This window comes from Camellia sinensis, chromosome 1 (assembly GCF_055761805.1).
Source record: "Camellia sinensis isolate YWXY chromosome 1, ASM5576180v1, whole genome shotgun sequence".
Classification (NCBI taxonomy): domain Eukaryota; kingdom Viridiplantae; phylum Streptophyta; class Magnoliopsida; order Ericales; family Theaceae; genus Camellia; species Camellia sinensis.
The window spans coordinates 34797796-34810717 of NC_138961.1; positions in this window are offsets into that span (position 1 = coordinate 34797796).

The window sequence follows — 12922 nt, forward strand, 5'->3', positions numbered from 1 at the left end:
GTATTATTTGATTCAAAATCGATTTTTCAAAATGCTTTGCCGAATTGGACTCTTTGGTGATTATCAGTTTCACATTGCACTTGTGAGACTAGATTCAAAACTGTGACAAGAGTCCGAACTGTAGGACCAATTCGCGCCTCTCCGAAAGGGAGCGTGCGAAGAAAGTTGAGTCTACATGGGGTTAGCCTTCCCTCTTTGTGTTTTGCTTACTAGCCTAGCACGCTCTATATTTCAGCTTGTTATTCTAGCTATTTTTGTCTTAATTCCAGCATGTTTTAGGACTTATTTAGGATTGTTTCTAAGTGTTTTTGGTATTTGAGCTTTGTTTTGCATGCTTGTAGTGTAATTGTCCTCATGAGTTTGGTGTTTTAGGCCTTAGACACCATCTTATTTAAGTTGATTGCATTTATTTATGGCTTTCCATACTTGTAATCACCCTTAATCACCTCTACAATCTCCCTCCTTTCTTGGCTTTTGTTTTTCTTTGAAAGTGGTTTCAAACTACTTGTTTGTTTAAGCATGAGATTGAGATGTCATGCTTAATGGTTTAATCCCTTTTGGGGTTCATTACTAATGGTATGATGTCTCTTTCATGCCCAAAACAACTCTTAGTTTGAGCCCTCTTTCCATTAGAGGACTTAACTTCACTTTTTGGACTCAATTGACTAAAGAATAGATGATAATCTAAAATGAAGTAATAAAATTCAGGCTAAAAAAGGGTGGAAGATAATAACTTGTTTGGGTTCAATCAGACGTTAATTGAACTCTTGAGTCTTGAGTCGTTTCATATTCATTAGTGATGAAAATGGTTCAAGATTCATTAACAACTACTTCCCTTGATCTTTCATGATAAGGAGTTGGTTTTTAGAGTCTTGTTTTGTTGCATTCAATGAGCTTGTACACTTTGGTTCATGACCTATCATGTAATGAAATTGCATCCATTGGTGGTTTGTGGATCAAAATTACTACTCCTTTGAGCTGCTCAAATGATAAGGAGGGGTAAATTGTGCAAAACAAACCTTTGAGAATACTCTGTCCCTACACTATTTGCTCCCTGTTGCAGCAGGGAAGTTCAGGCATCTGTGGCTGGCAGGTCCCTATTGGTGGCCGGCAGGCCATCACCAGTGAATAGCAAGCCCTCTGCCGGCCACTAGTGCAAAATCAAGCAGTGTTTTCCTGAGGCAGAACAGAGTTAGTCTGGAGATGGAAATTAGCGCAAGTGATCTACTATGCAACAGAGACATTCAGCGGCAGAAACAATGACTTTCTCAAGTGGAAACCACATTCATGCATGAACCCTCCATCGATCCTCGGGATCCATGTTAAATATATCAATGTTGTGTTTAGAATAGTGGCTTTGTACTTAATTAGTTAGAATAGCTAATTTGTCTCATATTGTAATTATTTTAATTAGCTAGAATAGTTAATTAATTTGGTTTGTAATAATTAGTTAAGTAGTTTAGCTATTTATTTAATTTGTTTTGTAATGATTAGCTTAGCTCTAAGTAGTTTAGTTAATTAGTTTAGCTAGTTAGTCTATTTGGACTCTCCTTTGTGAGGGCACAATGTTGTAACAACGTGTATGTCTTCCAACCCCACGTCTTTCTCTTTTTTATTTAACTGCTTACGATGGTTAGTGCGGAGAAGTGGTTTGGAAATACTCTTCGGATCCTGGAAGACGCTAGTGATCCTCAACTAGTCACCTGAAAAGACACAAACACTCCGGTCGAGCGGGCCGGAATTAGCACTCCGACGGACAAGTTAGTTCAGACACTCAGGATTGCTTCTTTTCTAAGTTTTGTGAAGTGATTCTTACATACTTTTCTATAACCATTGTTCCTGTATTTATACTTGTTCTGTTTGATCCTCGGGGCCAGGGCCTACTTTTTAATCATTGTCCTTTCTTTTATTCGGCCCTAAGGACTTACACTTATTCGGCACATATATTATATTCGGCTCCCCACTCTCGTAGGATATAGCCGATTAATATCAGTCTTCCAATGGTACGCACCATCTGATTTTTTCATGTATTCGGCCCCCACAATTGCCCCCTGAACTCCCTATTGACAGAAGTTAATCGGCGTGTTTGGTCTTGAATTCGAAAGGTTAAAATAGGTCAGACGGCTTCGCGTCCCCAATATAGATGTCAGGATGCGCACACCTTTTCGTTCATCATTACGCTTTCCCGCCTCAATCGCGCGTCTCGCATTTATTGTGATTTGAAATTTCAGTCCTTTCGAATGCACAGTTCGTCGAGTATTCGAGACTCTTGGACCGCCAGCAGATATCCCTTTGCTGACTCGCATTCTCTGTACCTCTTCTCCGCCTACCCTCGTCTCCCTTGCTCCTCGTAAGTCTTATTCTCTTTTCTTTGCAATCTTACTTTTTGTTTATTATTTTCATTTTGGTGAACCCTTTATTCCCTGTGAAAATGGCCAAATACCTAAAAGACCTCCTTTTCTGAGGGTCGTGTCTCCGGATTCCAGAAACACTTTTCCATGCCCGACGATGTTCATCTATCTCTAGTGACGGACAACACTCTGGATATGGAGAGAGAGGATCAAAATTCAATCATCTTTCCTCTCCTATCCATTGCAGAGGGCAGGGTCCATTTTCCCCTACATCCATTCCTTAGGGTCGTCCTCCGCTATTGGGGTCTGATTCCTTCTCAGCCCAACGTGAACTTTTTTCGAATCGTAATGGGGATCGTAGAGTTGAACCGGTGCCTCAGGACTGAGCTTGGGATTCCGGCCATTCGACACTGCTATGCTTTAGCCAAATCTTCTGGTCGGCTTGGGCGGTACTTTCTTAGGGCCAAGGATACTGACCATCATTTGGTAACCATGCTCGCCAGTTCTGGCAAGCGTGTGGATGACGTAATGGTCAATATCCGAGGGAACTGGGAATTTGGCGAAGGCGAAGATCGCCTAGACCCTATTCCCAGATGGAGGGGTGAACCAGGTTGCCGTGTGTCTCCTTGTGTTTTACTGAACTTTTCTTTTACTCGACTTTCCCCCTGTGTCTAACCCTTTGCCTTTGCAGGCAGTAATTTGAAGAAGATTCTGGTTTCTACCGACGACGCGATCCTTGCGAAGGTTACAATTACACTCGGATACTTCGGCCGTCCAAACTTACAGAAGCAAGGGAGAGCGGCCCACATACTTCTTCGATACGAGCCTACTTACACTACTTTTTCGGCCGCTGACAATATTCCAATTCCATCCGGCGATCGACAGCTTGCGGCTCTTATCTTCCCTAGTTTCAAGAGTCTTAGACAAGTTGGTCTCGAAGCCTCTAACTCGGGGCAAGACGTCGAGCTGGTGGTGGAGGTAGTCGCCGAACCATACAGAGAGTTCGCTGAGGAGGCCGAAGAGGTTGACGAGGCCCTAAACTCTACGTTTGAGGCAGCCAAACGTAGTCAGCCTACCTCGCCGTCCACTTCGGGTCGGGCGGAGTTTTCTTTTGGAGATATTTTTGGAGGTTTGGGAGACTTACCCGGCAATTTTTTTGAAGGTATAGCTGGGGAAAGCCTCACGCAGATGGCTCGAAAGAAAAATGCCGAGCGTATGGCCGCCCGAGAAAAGGCCGAGGCTGCCTGTTCTGGACCTGCCTTGATTGAGTCTTCCGAACCCGTTATTGAAGAGCCGGCTAAGATTGTTGCGGCCGAAACGGCGAAATAGGTTGAACAACCGGTCATTGATGAACGGTTGATTCCGGAAGAGTGGGGAAAGAAGCGTAGCGCCGAGGGAGAGGCCGGTTTAGAAGATAGTCTTGCTGACAAAAGGCCTCGCTTAGAAGAATCGAACATGGCTGTTCCTTTTATTGTTCAGCCAAAGATTAGAGACACGCCGATTCCTTCTGACGCATCCATCATTACCGACCCGGCGGTAGCCTTGAGCCTGGCGGCGTCAGTCTCCCTGCCAGCTGATAAGGCATCCTTTCATGCCATGCCGGATTTTGTGGCCATAGCCCTATCTGCGCAGTCAGCCCTTTTGGTAGGTGAACTTTGACTTGTTTTGATTTTGGTTGCCTATGGCATCTAACGATCCCAACTCGTTTTGCAGACGGTCGGCAGGATCGCCGACTTGGGCCGCCGCCTACACGATTCCCTTGAGAGGATTGACCGTTTGCAGTCAAAAGTGGTCGATCAAAAGAGCAGGGCCGAGTTTGAGATGATGAGGGCTGCTATGGAGACTGCGCAAGCCGAAGCCAAAGTGGAAAGGGCTCAGGCTGCCGATCAGCACCGTTCTGGTGCCGAAGATAGAGCGAACGCGAGCAAAGAATCGCTTAGGCTAGCCGAGGAGGCGCTTAACAAGATGGAGACTGAGTTAGCAGAGTTGAAGGCGGCCAAGGAAAAGGCAGAATCTGAGGCTTCTGCCGCATTCGAAGCAGGAAAAGGCGCCGCCTTCAAAGAATAAGTAGATGAAGTCCCCAAGTTTGAGAATCGGGGGTTCAAACATGAGTGGCTCAAGGCCCTTGATGCCGCTGGGGTTACATTGGCCTTGCCAATTCCTATGAGCAGGTGGACGTTGAGCCACTTGAGTCTGACCCCAAGGATTGATCTGGGAGTCATTCGAATTTTATGAAATACTTTCCCTTTTAATGTATGTTTTTGTTTTTAGGACTTTTGTTGGTTCCGAGTAGTTTTCATGTATAAATTGGCTACTATCTGCGCTCAATTTATTAATGAAAATTATCTTCTTGTTTCACTACTAATGCGCAGTTTTTGATGTTATGTTGGTGTAGAATGTTTGTCTTTCAGTACTTTAGTTAGAATGACTACTCTGTTGACCTTTCTATGATTGAATATCATGGCAATCTTATCATTCGTATGCCGAATAGTTCGTTGGTATTATGCTGAAACGATTTATGGGCCGGTTGGGGCATTTAATCCGAATAGATTGATTAATCTGCCCTTGCCCCAAGCGGTGCATGATCATTCAGGCGCCGGAGGAGGCGAACTTAGTTTTGTTGTCGATTCATGGGCCGGCTAGGGCACTTAAGCCGAATGTATTGATAAATCTACCACGATGATCATTCTAAGTCGATTCATGAGCCGGCTGGGGCACCTAAGCTGAATAGATCGATTAATCTATCACGCCCTTGCCCCAGGCGGTGCATGATCATTCGGGTGCCGGAGGAGGCGAACTTAGTTTTGTTGTCGATTCATGGGCCGGCTGGGGCACTTAAGCCGAATGTATTGATAAATCTACCACGCCCTTGCCCCAGGTGGCGCATGATCATTCTGAAGTCGATTCGTGAGCCGGCTGGGGCACTTAAGCCGAATATATTGATAAATCTATCACGCCCTTGCCCCAGGTGGTGCATGATCATTCTGAAGTCGATTCGTGAGCCGGCTGGGGCACTCAAGCCGAATATATTGATTAATCTATCATGCCCTTGCCCTAGGCGGTGCATGATCATTCTGAAGTCGATTCGTGAGCCAGCTGGGGCACTTAAGCCGAATATATTGATAAATCTATCACGCCCTTGCCCCAGGCGGTGCATGATCATTCTAAAGTCGATTCGTGAGCCGGTTGGGGCACTTAAGCCGAATATATTGATAAATCTATCACGCCCTTGCCCCAGGCGGTGCATGATCATTCTGAAGTCGATTCCTAAGCCGGCTGGGGCACTCAAGCTGAATAGATTGATTAATCTATCACGCCCTTGCCCCAGGCGGCGCATGATCATTCTGAAGTCGATTCGTGAGCCGGCTGGGGCACTTAAACCGAATATATTGATAAATCTATCACGCCCTTGCCCCAGGCAGCGCATGATCATTCTGAAATCGATTCGTGAGCCGGCTGGGGCACCTAAGCCGAATAGATTGATTAATCTGTCACGCCCTTGCCCCAGGCGGCGCATGATCATTCTGAAGTCGATTCATGAGCCAGCTGGGGCACGTAAGCCGAATATATTGATAAATCTATCACGCCCTTGCCCCAGGCGGCGCTGGTCATTTTGAAGTTGATTCATGAGCCGGCTGGGGCACCTAAGCCGAATAGATTGATTAATCTATCACGCCCTTGCCCCAGGCGGTATATGATCATTCGGGCGTCGGCAGGTCTATCCAGTCGGCGCTGGACGATTGAGGTTTTCACAATTAATGAAATTGCCTCGAGCGTGCTGCCTCTGTAAAGGATAAATGATTAAGGGTGCAACTTTAATAAACACAGTAAACAACTGACTCCAGCTTTTGAAGGTATCGTGTGAATGTCGAACAGACTTTTCTTTAACAGCAGAGGGGAAGCGAGGACGCTAGTTGAGCTGGGTGGAGACATGCATCGAGGTGGTGACCTTTCGCGCACAGGGGGTAGGAGTTCCAGGGATCGAGAGAGGCGTCAGTCTCCTCAACATCGAAGCAGGTTGCCCAGGCGGGACAAGCAGTAGCAGGGCAGATCTTCTCAACCTAGAGTTGAGAAGGGATCTGACTCGAATCTGTGCCCATTAAGCTTTGCGGTATTTGTGGGGAATAGACCCATGACAGAGGCAAACTCGATCGTTCGGGACCCAAATGTAGCGGTCGAGTTTGCTCGACAAATTTTTTCTCCTGAGGTTCAGCTATCGATGGTAGGTCGTCAGGACTACGAAGTATTTCGCGAAGGCATTCACGGGGCGGTGAAAGGACTTTACACTGCCTATGAAATCGGCATGCGGTTGCGCGCTGCCTGCCGAGAGATGGAGAAGAAAGAAGAACATATTCGAAGTTTGGAGGCTCGCGCGGAGGCGGCTGAGCGCGAGTTAAGGAAGACCAAGGCGGCCCAGGCACAACCCGCCGGGCACGAAAACCCAATCGTGGAAGAAAGGGTTACCAGTCAGCTCATCAGTTTCGCGCTTGCCGATTGTGAGACGGCGAGTATGTTCGCAATGGAGAACGCGAAGGAGAGGGCCTATGAGAAATGTTTTCATGACAGCCGAAAAGTTGGAATCGAAAAGACCAAGGAAAAACATGCCGAAGAAGTTTGCCGATGTGAAAATCGTGGATTTAGGCACGGTTGGATCAAGGCATCTCCAGCCGCAGAAGCTCTTCGAGCGTCGGGCATTGATTCGGCATTGCCACTCTACCACAATAAACATTTTCTGTTTTCTGCTTTTGAAGTCGAGAAGATTGAGGATGAGGGTGATGCCGTATAAATATTTTGTAAGGTTAAAACGCAGATCGCGTTCAAAACTATGTAATATATTGCTTGTTTTATCGAATAAAAAATGTTCTATGATAAATATTTTGTTGCAGTTCGTATTTGGTATGTATGCGTTTCGTTTTACTGTATATGTTTGAATGAATGTATAAACGTTGATCGGCAGGGTCGACCCATACATGATAGCCGTTTATCCCTGAATGAGGCTATTGAAACTTGAGGAAGCCGAAAGCCAGTGGGTAGAGTGGCTGCGGCAAATTCAACTCGGCTCGGGGCCTAGATTTTCAGCCAGTGCACGTGCTTCAAAAAGTCGTTTGGATAACTACACCGTGGCGAATGTCAACCGACGTTTTTCTCATAAAGTTTAGTGTTAGTGAAATCGCCTCGGGATTGGGGCCTCGAGATCACTGCCAGTATTGAAAATAAAAGGAGTGGGCGCTTCGCGCAGATAAACAATCACTCATGTGTGTTGGGATAAGTGTGGATGTTAGTTAGAGAGACTGGAGTTCAGCCGATCTTGGTGTTGCCATGGAGCACAGCAGAGGACCCATCCGTATGGGAAGTAGGGCGTCCAAAAGTTGGCATGAATTTTCAAGTCGTCGAAGCAGATCACCCCGAAAGGAAAGGCAACAACCGTTGGTTTTTTATCCTTCCTTGTCTTGGATCTTTGCTTTGACATTGTCAATGGTATCAGGGGAGGACTTTGGCATAGTTGGCTCAAGGCATTGCAAACCGCGGAGGACTTCTAGGTGTCGGGAGTTGATTCGGGGCTACCGCTTTACCAATGCGTCTTCTCCCTTTTTTAGCTTTTGAGTTTGGAAATGGGTATTGTAATGCTCAAATGCAAGTTGCGTTTACGTAACAACTGTGTGATTAAATAAAAATTGTAATGCTCAAATGCGGGTTGCGTTTATGTAACAACTGTTTGATCGAATAACAAGTTTTATTTCGAACATTTGCGTCTTATTCTGAATTTTTTATATGCTTAGTTAAGCACCTTATTTGCGTCTTATTCTGAATTTTCTATATGCTCAGTTAAGCACCTTATTTCTTATGTTGGCAAGTTTTGTTTTGTTCGTGCCAAAGGGTACTCCGAATCCGGAGGCTAAATCGGCCCTAAGGTGTCATGCACCCAAGGGGGCTCCGAATCCAGAGACTTAGTTTGTCCAATCGTGATATCCACGAAGGGCACTCCAAATTTGGAGTCTTAGTCGGCCCTAAGGTGTCATGCATCATAGGGGGCTCCGAATCCGGAGATTTTAATCAGCCCTAAGGTATCATGCACCCAAGGGGGGCTCCGAATCCGGAGACTTGGTTTGGCCAATCTTGATATCCACGAAGGGCGCTCCGAATCCGGAGACTTTAATCGGCCCTAAGGTGTCATGCACCCAAGGGGGCTCCAAATTCGGAGACTTAGTTTGGCCAATCGTGATATCCACAAAGGGCGCTCTGAATCCGGAGTCTTAGTCGGCCCTAAGGTGTCATGCACCAAAGGGGGCTCCAAATCCAGAGACTTTAATCGGCCCTAAGGTGTCATGCACCAAAGGGAGCTCCGAATCCGAGGACTTAGTTTGGCCAATCGTGATATCCACGAAGGGCGCTCCGAATCTAGAGTCTTTAATCGGCCCTGAGGTGCCATACACCAAAGGGGGCTCCGAATCCGGAGACTTTAATCGGCCCTGAGGTGTCATGCACCAAAGGGGGCTCCGTATCCGGAGAATTTAATCGGCCCTCAGGTGTCATGCACCAATGGGGGCTCCGAATCCGAGGACTTAGTCGGCCCTAAGGTGTCATGCACCAAGGGGGCTCCGAATCCGGAGACTAAGTTTGGCCAATCGTGATATCCACGAAGGGCGCTCCGAATTCGGAGACTTTAATCGGCCGTAAGGTGTCATGCACCAAAGGGGGCTCCGAATCCGGGGACTTAGTCGGCCCTAAGGTGTCATGCACCAAACGGGGCTCCGAATCCGAAGACTTAGTTTGGCCAATCGTGATATCCACGAAGGGAGCTTCGAATCCGGAGACTTTAATCAGCCCTAAGGTGTCATGCACCCAAGGAGGGCTCCGAATCCGGAGACTTGGTTTGGCCAATCGTGATATCCACGAAGGGCGCTCTGAATCCGGAGACTTTAATCGGCCCTAAGGTGTCATGCACCCAAGGGGGCTCCGAATCCGGAGACTTAGTTTGGCCAATCGTGATATCCACGAAGGGCGCTCCGAATCTGGAGTCTTAGTAGGCCCTAAGGTGTCATGCACCAAAGGGGGCTCCGAATCCGGAGACTTTAATCGGCACTAAGGTGTCATGCACCAAAGGGGGCTTCGAATCTGGAGACGTAATCGGCCCTAAGGTGTCATGCACCAAAGGGGGCTCCGAATCTAGAGACTTGCTTTGGCCAATCGTGATATCCACGAAGGGTGCTCCGAATCCGGAGACTTTAATCGGCCCTACGGTGTCATGCACCAAAGGGCGCTCCAAATCCGGAGACTTTAATCGGCCCTAAGGTGTCATGCACCAAAGGGGGCGTTGAGAAATGAATGAAGCCACGAAGAAAAATGGTTTGCATTGCAGAAGTGATATATAAACAAGTATCAAAGCCCACAGGTCGGGTCAATGATAGGGTTTTCATTAAATCTCTGCTTGTGCCGATTGGGGAGAGCCACGGATCTTTTCAATGCCATGGGCGGTCGGGAAGCGCACAAGCTGATGATAAGTGCTTGGAACGGCCTTCATAATATGTATCCAGGTTCGCCCCATGATGACATTATACGGCAAAGGGAGCTTTATGACCAGGAATTCTACTTCGACCGTTCTAGAGCCCGCTCGAACAGGTAGTATGATCTTCCCTAACGGGTATTCAGGATTCATATTAAAGCCGAACAATGGGTGAGGCGCCGGAGACAAATCTGACTCGTTGAGGCCGAGTTTGTTGAAAGTTTGGTAATACATAACCTCTGAAGTACTCCCCGGGTCTATGAGAATGCGTTCAATGGTGAACAGATTTATGTGTAATTTAATGACCAACGGATCGATGTGGGAAGCTGTTGTGCCGCTAAGATCGGAGTCATTGTAAGTAATTGTCGGAGCTTCTTTGGGCCATTCTGTCGAAATATGTTGCTTTTGGGGGATTGGATGCGACTGAATTGTGTGCACGGTTGGGGGTGCAGGCAGGCTGTAGATCATATGGATCACGCCAAGTGAAGGTGAGTCCTGCCTCAAGGCCAGTCCTTGGGTTGGCTTTCCCTTTCTCACATACGGTTGCAGTCGGCCGTCTTGCACCAGTTCTTCCAGGTGATCTTTTAATGCATAACAACTTTCCGTTTCGTGGCCGTGATCTTTGTGATATTCGCACCGCCTATCCCTCCTTCGTATGTCAGGCGGCCCCACTATCTTTGACGGCCATTTGAAGAATGGAAGGTGTTGGACTTTGGTCATTATTGCAGCGATTGGTTCTGACAACTCTGTGTACTTCTTGTCGACACGCCTCGAACGCCTGCCGTCGACTTGCAGTTGTTCATTCGTCCGGTGGGAGCATTGATCGTTTAATCGGTGATTATCCCGCTTTTTGTCTCATTTAGCGCATTACCGAGGCTCTAGGCTAGGAGGTGGCGCGGAACTTATTGGTTAAGCAATTTCAGGAGGGGCCATTTTATTGGACATTTGGCCGGCTTTTATTCTCAAGGGATCATCTTCCACTTTGCAATACTCTTCAACTTTCTTCATCAACGCCCAGACTGTTTTGGGGGGTCTTCTGGTCAGGGAACTACGAAGAGGACTATCAGGATGTAGTCCCATTTTGAAGGCGGTGATAGCCATGGAGTCGTTGCAAGCGTCGTCGACGAGGTTGAAGCACTCCCAATAGCGCGTCGAATACGCTCTGAGCGTTTCTCCTAACTAAATCTGCATAGCCCAGAGAGAGTCGGCCTGTTTCAGTTACACCTCGTTGGTGATGAACCTAGCCCTAAAGGATTTCTGTAATTGATGGAAGCTTTTGATCGAGGCCGGCTCCAACTTGTAATACCACTTGACAGCTAATGGCCCCAGGCTGTTGGGGAATATTCGGCACATGAGGGCTTCGTTGTCTGCATGCAATGTCATGGCCTGCTTGTAGTGACGGATATGATCAGTGGGGTCTGATTTTCCATCGTAGAGAGTGAATAATGGAGCTTTGAACTTCTTGGGCAGGGTCGCCCTTGCAATCCGTCAGACAAAAGAATCGTACTGGTCCTCTTCGTCTGAACTGCTCCTACTGCACTTGTTCCATGTATGTAGACTCTTTTCGAAGGAGCTGGGAGTTTCAGATCGCCCCTTCTTGTTGAGCTCCGTGGTTAATGAGTTGGAGTCGCTATCGGTATCCTCTGGTCGAGCTCAAGGTCGTTGTCCACCGGCCCTCGGGGGTCGTTCGGGATCTTGGTGCATGGCTTCTCTCGATTTTGCGACTTCGAGGGCCAAATCTTGACGGAGACGTTCATTTTCAGCGATCATGTTCTCCAGCCTTTGTTCATTCTGCTTTGCTTGTTTGATGATCGCCTGCTTTGTCTCGTGCGCTGTGGTCGTTAGTGAGTCGAAGTTCAAGGCATGTCTTGAAGCGATGGTTTCTTTTCCGAGCATATTTGCTAGAGTGAGGTCATCTCCCTGTGCGGTCTCGTCAATGGCTACCGGAGGATCTTCAGTCACGCCTTCCATGGATGTATTTGAGTATTTCCACAGACGGCGCCAATTGTGGAGAAGTGGTTTGGAAATACTCTTTGGATCCTGGGAGACGCTAGTGATCCTTAGCTAGTCACCTGAAAAGATACAAACACTCCGGTCGAGGGTGCCGGAATTAGCACTCCGACAGACAAGTTAGTTCAGACACTCAAGATAGCTTCTTTTCTAAGTTTTGTGAAGTGATTCTTACATACCTTTCTATAACCGTTGTTCCTGTATTTATACCTGTTTTTTTTTATCCTCGGGGCCAGGGCCTACTTTTTAATCATTATCCTTTCTTTTATTCGGCCCTAAGGACTTATACTTATTCGGCACATATATTATATTTGGCTCCCCACTCTCGTAGGATATAACCGATTAATATCAGTCTTCTAATGGTATGCACCATCTGATTTTTTCATGTATTCGGCCCCCACAGTTAGATTAAAGCATCATGTTTTTTTTTAGCGTACTTCATATTTGTATCCACTTGTATTGCATGCACCAAGGCTCGGTTCATCATTCTAACTTGCATTATCGTTAAATACTTCTTTGAATATGTGCTTAGACCACATATTATTTAATTGATTCATATGTCGTATTATGCCATATTAGTAGCCGAGCCTATTAGTTGCATATTGTATGTGTTGCACTAGTCATATTGCATAGTTAGAGATCATGCATTTTTCTAACTCTTTTATCTTTTGGCTTGGAGTACTGGGTGAGCCTTTACTTGCTTTAGCATAATCTCATGTTGATGTTGTCATGTCTAACATGCTTTCCATGAGGCAAATTGCTTAAATGATAAAATTGCTTGAATGCCTGTGGGTGAAGAATAATTGCTTGAATTGGAATAATTTGAATAATGTTCATATGCGATCACTTTTTCAAGTGGTACGTATTTCGAAACAATTTTTAAAACACATAAATCCAATGTTCCAATTCTTGCAAGTTAGTCTATACTTGTGTGTGTGCGCATCACATAGTAATGCTAGCCTAATAAATCAGAACAAGAGCATATAACGTAGATAAGATTCATATCATGATTAGTAGATGTCGATCTTTGATCGGCCAAGCGGGGGTGCTCAATTCA